The sequence below is a fragment of the Megalobrama amblycephala genome, linkage group LG18 (genome assembly GCF_018812025.1).
Source record: "Megalobrama amblycephala isolate DHTTF-2021 linkage group LG18, ASM1881202v1, whole genome shotgun sequence".
Lineage (NCBI taxonomy): Eukaryota > Metazoa > Chordata > Actinopteri > Cypriniformes > Xenocyprididae > Megalobrama > Megalobrama amblycephala.
In genome coordinates this window covers 33,072,368-33,087,945 of record NC_063061.1, presented here as the reverse complement: position 1 = coordinate 33,087,945, position 15,578 = coordinate 33,072,368, and the positions used below count along the sequence as shown (strand labels likewise).

The following is a 15,578-nucleotide window of genomic DNA, read 5'->3' as shown; positions in this document are numbered from 1 at the left end:
TTCTCTATTAGAATTCCGGCAGTGTAGACACTGCTAAGTGTATTACTGCCCTCCACAGGTCAAAGTTTGAACTAAATTGTCATATACAGTATGCTAGTGCAAGTATATAACAATTAGTTCAAACTTTGACCTGACCTGTTGACATGACATAAGACCCTTATTCCTCGTCTGGTATTGTTTAAAGCCCTTTGAAGCTGCACTCAAACTGTAATTTTGACCTTCAACCATTTGGGCTCCATTGAAGTCCACTATATGGAGAAAAATCCTGGAATGTTTTCATCAAAAACCTTAATTTCTTTTCGACTGAAGGATCTTGGATGACATGGGGGAGAGTAAATTATCAGGAAATTTTATTTTGAAAGTGGACTAATCCTTGGACTAACAATGGTGTTATCACTCTCACTTTCTCATACTGGTCACATGGCACCTCATGGCAAAGACCTCTCTGAGGATCTGAAAAAAAATTGTTCCTCTACATAAAGATGGCATAGGCTATACAAAGATTGCCCTGAAACTAAGCTGCAGCAATTGGCCAAGACCATACAGTGCTTTAACAGGACAGGTTCCACTCAGAACAGGCCTTGCCATGGTCGACCAAAGAAGTTGAGTGCACATGCTCAGCGTCATATCCAGAGGTTGTGTTTGGGAAATAGACGTATGAGTGCTGCCAGCATTGCTGCAGAGGTTGAAGGGGTGGGGGGTCAGCCTGTCAGTGCTCAGACCATACGCCGCACACTTCATCAAATTGGTCTGCATGGCTGTCGTCCGAGAAGGAAGCCTCTTCTAAAGATGATGCACAAGAAAGCCTGTAAACAGTTTGCTGAAGACAAGCAGACTAAGGACATGGATTACTGGAACCATGTCCTGTGGTTTGATGAGACCAAGATAAACTTATTTGGTTCAGATGGTGTCAAGCATGTGTGGCGGCAACCAGGCGAGAAGTGTGTCTTGCCTGCAGTCAAGCATGGTGGTGGGAGTGTTGTGGTCCAGGGCTGCATGAGTGCTGCTGGCACTGGAGAGCTACAGTATGGCCAGAGGGTCAGTATGGCCAATAATGTTTTTTTTCTTTTTCTTTTTTTTTCTTTTGGTGTTCTTTAATGAAAATGGTAAGTTTTGCTGAAACCATGTGAAGTTTAAATAAAACCATTGGACTTGTTAATGAAATATGTCTCTTCATTCGTGATGTTACATTTTATTTATTTTAATGACCTTGAAAACAAATGCACTCAACATGAGGAAAATGTCTCCTAATTCATTAAACTGTAGTTAAACGGTAGCACGATTATGATTACTGTATTGTGTGAGATTATGTCATTCAAAGTACAGTAGTCAACATTTGAACTGGATCAAAAAAATTCATCCTAAGTTGACCTAAGAAGAAGGTTTTAGGACAACTTTGATGAAAGGTTTTGATCTACTTAAAATGTTGACTACTATTCAGTATCTCGCAGAAGTAAGTACATCCCTCACACTTTGTATAAAAGTGTAAATTTGTTGTCCCCTCAAAATAACCCAACACACAGCCATTAATGTCTAAACTGCTGGCCACAAAAGTGAGTACACCCCTTAGTGAAAATGTCCAAATTGGGCCCAATTAGCCATTTTCTCTCCCTGGTGTCATGTGACTCATTAGTGACAAGGTCTCAGGTGTGAATGGGGAGCAGGTGTGTTAAAGGATTAGTTCACTTTCAAATTAAAATTTCCTGATAATTTACTCACCCCCATGTCATCCAAGATGTTCATGTCCTGTTCAGTTCATTGAGGGAACCGAATGAGCAAAGCATGATCCCCTCTCTTCGGTGACTGGGCCGTAGGGTAGTATTTCAACATGATAACGACCCCAAACACACCTCCAGGATGACCACTGCCTTGCTAAAGAAGCTGAGGATACCTAAACCCTATTGAGCATCTGTGGGGCATCCTCAAACTGAAAGTGGAGGAGCGCAAGGTCTCTAACATCCACCAGCTCCGTGATGTCGTCATGGAAGAGGACTCCAGTGACAACCTGTGAAGCTCTGGTGAACTCCATGCCCAAGAGGGTTAAGGCAGTGCTGGAAAATAATGGTGGCCACACAAATTATTACATAAATATACACTTTGGGCCCAATTTGGACATTTTCACTTAGGGGTTTACTCACTTTTGTGGCCAGCAGTTTAGATATTAATGGCTGTGTGTTGAGTTATTTTGAGGGGACAGCAAATTTACACTTATACAAGCTGTACACTCTCTACTTTGCATTGTATTAAAGTGTCATTTCTTCAGTGTTGTCACTTGAAAAGTTATAATAAAATATTTACAAAAATGTGAGGGGTGTACTCACTTCTGTGAGAATACTGTATGTGTTTTGACCGTGGAAAGAGCTTCACTACATCAGCCACAGTAAAAAAATCCATACTGGAGAGAAACTGTCAACTGTCTTCATCTATATCATGTGATTGTGATGTACTAATATTATTGTAATTAATAATATTATATTAAGTCTTTGTGTATTTATGGTTACTTACATCTTCTGTAATTTGTTACATCAATAAAAGACAGAATTAAACTTGTACTTGTTGAGTGGCTTAATTAATAAATTTAGTTCTGTGTAAGGGTTTCTACATTGTATTTATAGTTATTAACTCTGCATTAATAAATTACTATTTTAAACTAAAAAGTGGACTAGATGTTTTTAAATTTAATGTTTGTAGAATAATGAAGCTTCCAGTGCACACATGAATACAACAAGACATGTAATAATGAAACAAAATAATAACAATGTGAAAAGTATAAAGAAATAGAATAAGTAATATTGCATTAAACACTGGGAGTTCTGCACTAAGAGAGGACAAGAGAGGCATTTAACCTGTGGGAGGAAGAAGAAGAAGCTGTTCCTGTGTCTAAATGTTCTGACTCGCTGGCCAGGTGTTTTGATGTATCTCACATAAGAGCAAAAATCAGCTAGTTCACATATCCCTTGCAGAATCTTCAAAATGAACAGTGGGCAGTTTAACTGCTCAGGACAAACACGTATATAAGAATAACTATCACAAAACATAAAAACAGTCATTGATAATCCAGGTATTGACACAGTATTAAGAATCAATGTGAACTTTAGAATTGGGTCATTTGTGTAAATTCAGTAATGAGGGAATTGTTTCTAAATGACTGAGAAAAACACCTGAATAATTCAGAGTGATTGTAAGTGTGATGATCATCTGCTAAATGAGCAACAGCGACCACAATTCACACCTTCAGTCAGTGAAGCTGCTCTCACAGCCGTTCATGAGAGTTTTAATGCTGGGGAATATTCCCATCTTCCCACAGGAGAAGAAGCAAGAATGAGGAATTACTCAAGGAGAAACTATTGACATACTATTGAAAAGATGGAGTTTAAAGAAGAACCTTGCAGCATAAAAGATGAAGATACAGAGGAACAAACAGGTTGGTGTCTATTCTTGATTCTTCATTAATTACTGCTGAACATTAAGACTACAAACCCTCATTTACAAAATTATAGGAGCTGTAAAATAACATTAACTATAAGAACAGATATGAAAATACAAGAGGAGTTTGAGAAAATACATTTATGGTCACATAGATGTTGTATTATAGATGCATTTCTTGTGTTCTCATATGTTATAGTTTCTTATTTTAAGTTGAGTTAGGGAAAATGCATCTGCGGATTTAAGGTAGTTGCCAAGATTTGATGACCTATTATAATGACAAAGTACTTTTAGGACTTGAAAAATAAAATACTTGAGCATGGTTGCTTTCTGTTATTAAACTATGGATTACTTTTATCTCAGTCTTGAATTGACTAACGTAATATGTTTTTTTTAGACCTGATGGAACAAAGTGAAGTGGAGGAGAAACTCCATCAGTTTCAGAAACCTTAACAGAGAGGAGAGAATTGTTCTCACACCTGCTCTCAGTGTGGAAAGAGACTCGCATCTAAATCAGGCTTAAAGAAACACATGAGGATCCACAATGAAGAGAAACCCTTCACATGCCATCAGTGTGGAAAGAGCTTCACATGGGCAAAAAGTCTCCAAATCCATCTGCTGTTTCACTCAGGAGAACGATCATTTGGCTGTGATCAGTGTGACAAGAAATTTATTTTGGAAGCAACCCTGAAAAGACACATGAAAAGTCATGCAGGTGTGAAGCCTCACGTGTGTTCTGATTGTGGAAAGAGTTTTTCAATATTGGAGACTTTAAAACAGCATGAGCTTATTCATACTGGTATGAAAACTCATGTGTGCATTGACTGTGGGAAGAGTTTCGCTCGGTCAGGACACCTGAAAGGTCATGAGATAGTTCATACTGGAGTAAAACCGTACAAGTGCTCACACTGTGGAAAGTGTTTTGCTCGGTTAGGACATCTGAAAGGTCATGAAAGAGTTCATACTGGAGAGAAACCGCACCAGTGCTCTTCATGTGGGAAGAGTTTCAGCCAATCATCTAATCTACGGACTCATAAGAAAAAGTGTTGTCCAAAGTGAGCAAAGTTAACTTTCAGATCTATCAATTTCTAGTAAATAAGCTTCAGATTTGGCAAAAGCTGGAATTTCAACAGAATGATTCTCATTTGCTAAAATTAGTAATGAAGTTTGATAAATGCCAAAGTAACAGTTCAGAAAACTTGTGTGTTGCTGTAAATGCTACAGATTATGAGGGGATTTTTTTTGTTGTTTTTTTTTTTTTTTTTGAAGAAAATCACATTAATTTCTCCATTAAATCATCCATTTCATGAAAAGCTTGATCGACTGCTGTAACGTTAGACAGTGCTCTTTAATTAACTAGAGTAGGATTAGTTTTGTCCTGATAATTATTATTTTATACCCATAAAGATAATTAGTAACTGCCAGATTATGATCACCTGCTTTTTCCGTCATGGCTAACATTAGCCGTGTTATCTTGGCTAATAACATTTAGCTTATAAAGCCCACATTTAACGTGACCGAAAAAAACTCCGTGATCCGTCAGATCTGTAGGTTGGTTAGGACAGTTTACTGCTGTACAACAACTTTTGTCAGTGAAAAATAACACAGAAATCGAAAAATAATAGTTATTTATTCATCTTCAATCTCCCCTCAAAGCTCCGACAGTCCTCAGAGAAGCTGTTAATCAACTGTAAATCGTGACGACACGCCCCGTTTCTATAGCACCAAATTGCTTGCAAAAATCAAACTGATCACAAAAATGAACTATTGAATATATATCAGCATGATAACAACTACCTTAAATGACCAAAACCATCTTTCGGAAAATTGTATTGTATGTGTAATTAATTTTTTGTTATTTTGACAAGTGCCATTAGTTTGCATTGAGAGGGCGGGTTTATGACTTGTACTGCATCCAGCCACCAGGGGGCGATCAAAGAGCCCGCGGCTTCACTTTTCAGGACGTATGAGACACACCCGCTTTAAACAGTAGCAAAAATGGCGGCGGCAAGTGTAGATGACGTTGATGTTGAGGATGCACCAACCTCATTCAAATCGGATGTGTGGCGGCATTTTGGCTTTCCGAAGATTAAAAATGAAAGCGGTGAGGTGGTAACGGACAAAACAAAAACTGTGTGCAGATACTGCAAGAAGATGTTAATATACACCAATAGCACAACAAACATGATGCAGCATACAAACCGTCACCACCGTGAGAAGCTCCTGTCACCGCCGTCTGCACGTAAAAACCTGTTAGTGGGCCAAACCCGGGTGTGTCTCATACGAATATTTTTTTACAAGTATAATTTTAATTTGTGTATAATTTATTTATTTAAAATACATCAATTACGATATGTTGTTTTGACCTAGTTATGAGTCATTTATAGTTTAAAACTGAACAATGTGCATTAATAAACATTCAAATAAATGTAAATTCCTTATTGCCAGATGTAATTAAGCCATCGTTTAAGCCAAATGAAAAAGGGAGGAGGAAAAGAAAAATATAATAAACAATAGATAATAAAACAAATAGGTGATCTGATCTTGATGACGCAGACGTCTGGGCGGAAGTTTGATACCGACTCCGCCTCCGCCTCCTGGTTTCACTGACGAGTCTTTCTGCGCATGCCCAGGTTCCAACATGTCAACGCCCATCATCGTCCGTTTTACCTTCAGTTCATTACAATGGAAGGAAGCGGCGTCGCGTCGTCCATCTTTTTTTACAGTCTATGGTTTAAAGTTACAGCTTGTTCGCTGCTATCGCGCCTGCAAAGCGAGGTCAAAATATAGGCTACTGCTTCAGCGCCCCCTGCTGTTTAAAACGTGTATCGCGATTCATTTAACATCTCAACCGACACGAATCGTCACATATTATTATCGATTTTCAACCGACTCGGAGTGCATCGTTACATCCCTAGCTATGACTTTGCGATGAGACAGCATAACTGGATAAACTAGCGACCGATCTCGTTGTACAGCATCTTTATTGATGTTTTCGTCATTCTGTAATGCCTGAGCAAAGTCTATTGTTAAAGTGGTTCAGTATAATTTCCTCCCACAAGGATCTCACACGATTGTGTTCACAAACACCAAGCATCTGAATTTAAGATAACACGCAGCGTTTATTGTGTTTCGTCTGCGCTCTCTGAGGCGCACATAATTTATTATAGCCTATTAAAATGATTACATGCAGTGGCTTCTACTGCAGAAACTGCATACAGTTTTAATTTACTGAATCATTGTTGCATGAAGACAAACATTGTGTTCATGCAACAATGTTCAAAGGTTAAATGTTTCAGTATCTATTTACTATCTTGGTGAAAATATGCACCTTTGTTAGTGTATCATATATATATATATATATATATATATATATATATCTGAAGAAGATATTGTTGATTTTGCTTCAAGTATTTTGCATTATTTAAAAAAAACATTTTTGTCTGCAGATATTAAATGTTTTTCTTCAGCTGTGCATTTATACATTTGTTCTCTGACTTTTCACTTAACAGATGAATCAGATGAATCATTCACAGATGAAGGTGAACCGTCCACAGGCTCCAATGAGAAGCTGAGATTGATGATGCTTGGAGGTGATGATGCTCTTATGAATAAAGCATGTGCCACAATCCTTGGGGAAAGACAGAACAGGGATGCTTTTCAATTTGGAATAGTGGAGCCCAGGAAGGCTCATATTTGTGGACGACAGGTTTCTGTATTAAAAACTCTATTCACATGGCTAAAACACTTGAAATCATTCCTGTTTTTCAGCAGGCGGGTCAAAGCTATCAGAGATGAAATGGAGTCATACGAGTCTATGTTGTTTCCTGGACCTCATGCGTTTCTGTTCGTACACAGAGATGTGAAAGACTCTGGTAGAGAGAATTATCTTTTACACGCTCTCAGTGAAGTGTTCGGTAAGGAGGTCTTGGATTATTGTATGGTGTTATTTAAAGATGATGCTACTGACAATGATCCAGAACAGAACTCATGTGTGAAGATGTGTGGAGGCAGAAATCACATTTTCATTTAATCACAAACATCGACGAGAGTGTTAATAAATTGTTTATAAAAATAGAGTCAATGACAGAGAGAAAAGACAGCAGTTTTTTCACAACACATCTGGAGTGTTTCAGAAAATCTAACAGTTATTTTCAGGAAGAATATGAGGAAAAGAAAAATAAATAAAGAAAAGAGTTGAATGATTCAAAAAAGAAAGTGAATATGTTATGCAGAGAGTTGAATGATTCAAAAGGCAGAGAGATTCGGTTAAAAAAAGAGTTGGATGATTTCCAAGTCAGGGAGAATCCATTTAAAAAAAAAAGTTTGATGATTTCAAAGAACTGTTAAGGGAAGAGTTGTACGATTCAAAAAAGAAAGTGAATATGTTGTGCAAAGAGCTAAATGATTCAAAAGGCAGAGAGATTCAGTTAAGGAAAGAGTTTGATGATTTCCAAGTCAGGGAGAATCAGTTTAAAAAAGCATTGGATGTTTTTAGAAAACTATTAAGCAAAGAGTTGAAAGATTCAAAAGAGAAAGAGAATCAGTTAAGCAAAGAGTTGAATGATTCAAAAGAGAAAGAGAATCAATTAAGCAAAGAGTTGAATGATTCAAAAGAGAAAGAGAATCAGTTAAGCAAAGAGTTGAATGATTCAAATGGCAGAGAGATTCAGTTAAAAAAAGAGTTGAATGATTCAAAAGGTAGAGAGACTGTTTAAAAAAGAGTTTGAAGAATTTAAAGAACTGTTAAACAAAGTTGATTGATTCCAAAGAGAAAGAGAATCAGTTTAGCAAAGAGTTGAATGATTCAAAAGACTGAGAGAATCAGTTGAGCAAAGAGTTGAATGATTCAAAAGACAGACTGATTCAGATGAGGGATGACTTTTGCACTTTCATTCATCGTGAGAAGCAAATGAAAGAAGAGCTGATCATTTACAAAGACAGAGAGAGACAATTAAAAGATGAAAAAGAGAAACTTAAAAGAAAAGTAGAACAGCTCAACAAGAAGGAAAAACAACTACAAAATAATCTGAGTGAAGCGAAAGTTAAAGAAACTTTTCTACTTACAAAGTTACAGTCAGAATGTAATATGATACAGAGAGAGGTACAAGAGAAGTACAAGCCAAAGAAAATGAGCTAAATGAGAGAGAGAGAGAGAGAACTGGACAGGAGTGTCAAGAGACTGGAGGAAAGAGAGAATGAGCTGGAGATCAGAAAGAGAGAAGTGACACAGAGAGATGTGAGATCCAGAGAACATCTTCAGACCCAGGCACGTGCACATGCCCTTTTTGTCCTTATACTTCGAAGTGCCCTTTTTTTTTGTTTTAGGTGTTTTATTTTATTTATTTATTTTCTTCAATAAATCAATGCTACTGGTCATCCTTTACGTCTGTCTGTCTGTTTTACAAATATATTTAGCCAATTAAAGGTATTAAAAAAGAGATTGTGACAAAATCTTTTTGGATCCGCTCAAACTGTCAGTCAAACCTCTTAACTCCGCCCCCTGAGTGCAGCGAACTGAAGTTCCACAGCAGAGCAGCTGAACGTCTTGCTACGGTAAATAAATATGTGACCCGCTCTGGCGAAATGAGTCGGAAGTCGCAACGTTCTATTTTAAGATATGGGCCGATAATGTGGAAAAACAATGAAAAAATAAAACATTTTAAAGCTAATTTCAAAGAACAGACTTTCAAAAATAATCTCTCAAAGTTTCATAGTCCAAATAATTGAGTAAAGGTATTTAAATGGCTATTAAATTTGACATGGAACTCCTATCATCACTTATGAGCATTTCCCGGTATCCCCTGAAACGTCTCTGCTCTCCAAATATGGTGTTACACGTTGTATGGAACCAATCAAAAAGCTTAGAAATGTAAACACACTGACATAAACGCTGATTTTTATCAATGGGAAGCCCCGTTTCGACTGACAGGCACGCGATCGGTCCAGCCATCCTCCTGTCAGACTAGCGCGCACTCTGTGTAAACAAGCTAGCAGATCTCCTCAATGTCTAGTTGTGAATCAGTTAGTGGTGATCGGGATGTCGAGTTAGCCAAAATACGTGCCTTTTGCTGTAAAGGGTGTAAACTCAACGATGGAGAGCCGTGTTTTCTTCATTTGATGAAGACTTTGTTTACGAGATACGTCTGTCTATGGCCTCTCTCACTCTCCCTCTCTCTCTCTCTCTCTCTCTCTCCTTATTGCATCTGCTCTTTGGCATCGATTAATTTGTGTGGATCCTCCACGAGATCTGCTGCCAAGATTGCAATAAATTTTAATTGACTTTTTTTGGGACAAAATGCATTGGGTACTGAAGTCTATTCTGGACCTACCCAAGGAAGAAGGAGGACATGGTCTAATGCATGTACAGAGCAGAATAGCGGCCTTCAGGATCCAGTTTATTCAAAGATTGTTGACTGGTCCAAGCTGGAAGTTTGCTGCCTGTACCATTTTGCAAGGATTCGGAGGCCTGGACTTTGGGAATCTTTTCAAAGTTTGGTCTCTGTTTAAAGTGCAGAGACATGACACTACAACCTCCTTACATTGGTTGCTCCAAGAACCTCTGATTTATGGATCACGAATGGACCTATCAAATGAGAAGTTGCTCCCTTCTATCAACCTGATACTTCTTAACGCTGGAGTTTTAACATTTGGGCATCTGTTTAAACTGACTGGGCTGGCTTTTGAGAATGTTGATGCTGTCACCAGTTGTCTGGGGGTAAAGTCGAAACGTATAGTAGGCAAATTGCTTGAAAAATGGAAGTCTGCTCTTGTACCTGAAGAAGTTAAATTGTTAAGAGAATACTCTGAAGGATTAATTACCCTAAATTGTAATGATCCATTCCCTGATTTGTGTTTGTTGACTGATTTTAATGAGTGTGATGGTGTGTTTTTACAAAACAGTATTTTGTTTTTAAGGGGACCCAATTCTGCATCTGGGAAAAGTGTATATAAAAGTTGTGTTAAGTCTTTAAATAAGACATTTTTATGTAATAGGGTTGATACTCCTTGGCGTGCTGTCCTCCATTTAGGAGAGAATGTTAAACCGGAATGGAGAGCCCTGTATAAGTCACCTTTGTCAAAGAAAGTAGGAGACTTACAATGGAGAGTTCTTCATGGCACTATTGCTGTGAACGCTCTTGTTTCAGTTATAAACCCAGGTATCAGTGATGAATGCCCTTTTTGCCTCCAGAGGGAAACTGTTTATCATGCCTTTGGTTTTTGTAATAGGCTCAATTCACAAGTTCTAGGGGGCTTGTTTAATCGGTTTGATGAGATCTTTTCATTGGAAGTGTTTATTTGTGGTTTTAAATATACTCGGAAACATCAATTCTGTTGCCAATTGTTAAATTTCCTTTTAGGCCAAGCAAAAATGGCAATTTATGATACCAGGAAAATTAAGATTGAACAGAATTTAAATGGTAACCTACAAACTGTGTTTTTTAACTTAGTGAAGTCTAGGATTCTGGTTGATTTTCGGTACTATAAAGCTATGGGAGATCTTATGCGGTTTGAAATGATTTGGTGTTACAAAAGGGCTTAGTGTGAAATTAGTGACGGGGATTTAGAGTTTACAATTTTTTAATTTTTGGGTGTTTATTTTGTTTTATTTTTTAAAATGAGTTTTGTGTATATGTAGTAGGAATTGATTGTATTATGTTGTCGAAAATTGTAATAAAGGTGTGTTGAATTCAAAATTCTCTCTCTCACACACACATGCGCACACACACACACACACACACACACACACACACACTCTCTCTCAAGCAAAAATGTAGCAGCACCTCTGTTCAATCTTTCTGATTTTAGTAAATCTTTGTAAAAGTGCCTTATAAAATATTAATTCAAATAAATTCTTTAAAATAATTTGAGCTTCAGCCTGGTTTAATAGCATTTATATATAAAAAAATGTCTTTGGTCAAATTAAGCTGTAAAATAAATAGTTTATCCCTTTAAATGCAATGGATTTTGAAAGATATCAACAAAAAAATGGGCAAAAAAACTTTAAAAGCGATTTTCTCAGGTTTTCAATTGGAAAAAGAGGGCAGACGCCCATAATTCAACTGGGTATATCTTTAAAACCATTCAAGGTATGACATTGACTAGGATATCATTGTAAAGCTTATTGTCTCATCTTTCAATTGATACCAAAATCTCAATTGTGAAATTTGGGTCACTGTGACTCATTTTGCTGGATCAGGTCACATATCTTGTTGTTTGAATAAGTACAACGTTGTATTTATGAAAGAAACACTATTTCATGCATTTGAGGCCTGAGACCGGCGGCGGAGAGAGAGGGAGGGGGCTAGCATTTGCCAGCTAAGTTAGTCATAGCCAATTCCCTACAAATAGCCTGTGCATACAGTAGTAGCCTATTCCATCTTTTATATATTGAGATTTTGGCCAAACGTATTTTACAACAGGAAAAACTGAGTACATAACCAATTGATGATGACGTAATGTGATGTCATCGTTTTAATGACGGACAAATTGCACATTTGCACACATTCTGGTCAAAAACCCGACGTAACTGCATTTGACTTTGACACAAAGAGATCCTCGTCGTCAGCTAGGTAAAATAAATTTCTAAGAAACTTCTTGTTTGATTTATGATGGCTATCTGCAGATAGCATGCTGACACACTTCATTTATTAACATTTAATCATATTATATATGGTCACACAGCACGGTTAATGTTTACGATGTTAATATGCATGCATATTTTTTTTTAAATTTAGTATTGTATACTCCCGCTCATCTTAACATGTATAAACAAAGTAAAACATGGTTTTACTACAGTAATGTTGTAGTAACTAAAAATATTATAGAATCATCAGGTCACTGTGCTTCTTTATATTTTATCATGTAGAATGTAATGTGTGTGTGTGTGTGTAAAGTGTGTATTAATATATATATAGCAAAGAGAGAAGCTCAGGCACAATTAAAACTTTTCACTGCAACTGTACTTTTCACATTTGCAACAACTTTTCTCCAGTGTTGTGACGTATTTCCAAATGAAACGGAATATTGAATAGAGGGCAGAGTTTTATTTTAGCGCTCCTCCTCTCCATCACCAGCTCATAGCAGACTAACGGTTGCAGAGGAGTGGTTTACGTGTTTACAACCCAAGCTGTCAAACTGATGTCATTAGAGAAGGGGCACTGTTGCAGAGGGGAGGAGCATTTTCAGATTTTGATTAAATATTACGAAGCCAAACAATTTTTGTGTGGATTGACTTGCACAGATTAATTGTTCACCACAAAACTAACAATTTGAGATAACAAAATAAATAAGGTCAATTTTGATTTCATGTGTACTTTAGTGTTGTGCATGAGAGAGAACAACCAACCTTAGTGCACCTTTTTCAGTTTCAGCACATGCCCCTCAAAGGTCTGTGCACGGCCCTGTTCAGACCAAAGAAGATCCTCCTCCTGCTGGTGAGTATATCAACATATCTCTACTGTCACTCAACAGTCATTTTAATGTTAGTTTACAGTAATGAAGAAACAAAGTCAACTACATCTTGGATGCCCTGGGGGTAAGCAGATAAACATCAAATTTTCATTTTTTGGGTGAACTATCCCTTTAAAAACATGTCTGTGTTAACAATGTGTGGAAAGTTACAGCCGCCAAGAGATGCTCCTAATATGGTAAAAGGACAGAGGCTTCAGCCTTGGAGGTTAGAGATATAAAAGTGAGGGGAAGCTTTTGTTCTTGGTCTTACATTCTGCAGCTTTTTGTGAGCCTGTATGACTGTCTGACCTTTCTTGCAAGAAATAAAACTTTCGAAAGACAATTGGACGTGTTTGTCTCTTATGCAGTGAGTTGAGTTGAATTTTTGCCACAACAAAGACCAAGTTTCATATCTGCACAAACCTCTATGAAGTCCATACATTTTTGTGTCACTTCCTCTAAGTAGATGATGTTGTGGTGTCTGACTGACAGCATCTGTGCATGTAGAAAGATGGGTAACGCTTTAGATTACAGCCTGGAAAGTACTGTGTAAGTAGAGGGAGTTTTCTTACTCAATGGTGTTTCCTGTACCTCATGCATTTCTGTTAGTGCTTGGAGATGTGCGTAACTCTGGAAAAGAGAATTATCTCCTACGAGCCCTCAGTGAAGTGTTTGGGCAGGAGGTGTTAGACTACTGTATGGTGTTATTTATGCATGGATACAGTAACAGAGATATAGGCAGGAACCGTTGTGTCAGAAAGTGCAGAGAAAGGTACCACATTTTAAAGGACAATGAGCACAATGTCCTAAAGCTATTCCATGATGCTACTGCGATGAAACTTTTTTACAAAGGACCTTGAATTGCTGTACAAAGCAGAAACCTATTTTAAGAAAGAATTTGATGCTAAATATGAGGAGAGGGAGAGTACACTGAGAGGAGATTTGGCAGAAATGAAAATAGCAGAGGAAAATCTAAGAGCTAAAATTACAGAAATGGAAAAACAGAATTCTGAAAATGTGAGAGAATTACAAGATCTGCGTGAAGAACTGAATCAGTTAAGGGAAGAACTGGATACTCATAGATTCAGAGAGAATCTGTTAAGGAAAGACCATAAGCAGAGAGAATCAGTTAAGTCAACAGATTGATGCTCTCAAAGATAAAAAAAATATGAACTAAAAGAAGAGTTGTTTGACCTTAGGGATCATAAGAGACGGGTCAATGCAGAACTGATCGCCTCCAATGAAAGAGAGAGTCAGCTGAAGTCTGACAATGAGAAGCTTCAAAGAGAACTGGAGCAACTCAAAGGCAATGAGAAAAAGATAGAAAAGAATCCAAGAGAATCAAAAGATATAGAAGAATTTCTGCTCACAGAGAAACAAGTACAAGAAGAGTATGACATACCGAGAACTTTGGATAGAAGAGAGGTGGAACTGCTGCAGATAGTCACTGTATCACAGCATGGCATTCATATCTCAACAGCAGTTACTCCCCCTAGTGGTAAGTATTTTCAGTGTAGACAGCTATTAGCTGTTGCTGCACGGCGCAATGCAACAAAAGTCGCATCCAGTGTACACACGGTGTTAGATGCCTAAAATATTCTTTCTGTCTCTTTCTCTTAGGTTCTGAAAAAAATCTGCAATCATAGTCAACTCATATATGAACTGAGGTGAGTGTTTGGATTTTACAGGTTCCCTGTGAAACTTTAATTTCATGTTAAACTTCAAGAATACGCATTATATGTAGGGCTGCACGATTGTCGCTTAAACATGACTCTTAGTGGGATTTTGAAATCATAAAGGCTGCGATTACTTTTTTTATGCGCAGCAATGTCAATGAAGTATGGCTTCAAATGCTAATCCATCTGAAAGCACTGCGAGACAACATTTAATAACATGTTTTTACTCCAAACTCGCTTTATAACGACAGTTGAGCATCCATCTGTGAGATGATGTGGCCTCTTATACAGAATAAGGCAGTCGTGTGTTTATTAGTCATGTTTAATAAATCAAAGTGTTTGAATCTTCAGTTTATTCAGCTACAGTGATATGACACGTTATCTTCTTCTGCTGCAGGGCGTATTTTGAGCGCACTCAGGCGTTCAGATGGAGAAGCATTTACTACTGATCACCGAGCTGTACAGCTCTGACAAGCTGCGCATAAAATAATCGCAGCCATTGCCAAAATCACATGTGGTTTAATCACGATAAATCGTGCAGCCTTAATTATATGTCAGTAAAAAACAAAATTGTGAAGGTCAAGTATCAGCCCCCCATTGTTCTCTTCACAATCTATGCTGCTTGCAGATTAATCGACATGATGAATGCTGTGTAGAACATCCTACAAATGCTCTACTTCTCATTTTCTTACTGACTGAAGAATAAAACTAGTAAATTGTTAAATTCTTATGCTTAACTCTTTCCCCACCAATCCATGTTTTCACTGTTATACAGTAGGTGGCGCTATTACACATCTTCTGAAATAGTACAGAATCCCCAGATCCAAAATCAAGCAAAACAGAAGCAAAAACAAGCGATGGAAGCATTGTTTACACACATAAGCTAACATGATCATATCAATGTTTTTCAGCTGATGAATCATAAAAAACATTGACAGCCAATCAAAATCCATCCTGCTTTAAAGAGCTCGAGCATTTAAAGTGGACGACTTAGAATAAACAGAACAATATTGTCCGCTGGCA

General features: G+C 37.5%; 1 long non-coding RNA gene across 1 annotated transcript; it reads left to right on the top strand.

The window, feature by feature from the left end:
• Window positions 1–2,885: 2,885 nt before the first annotated feature.
• On the top strand, window positions 2,886–8,807 carry LOC125253568. The gene is made up of 3 exons (XR_007181467.1): window positions 2,886–3,424; window positions 3,824–5,530; window positions 6,939–8,807. It is a non-coding gene; the product is annotated as an uncharacterized LOC125253568 (long non-coding RNA).
• The last annotated feature ends 6,771 nt before the right edge of the window (window positions 8,808–15,578 follow it).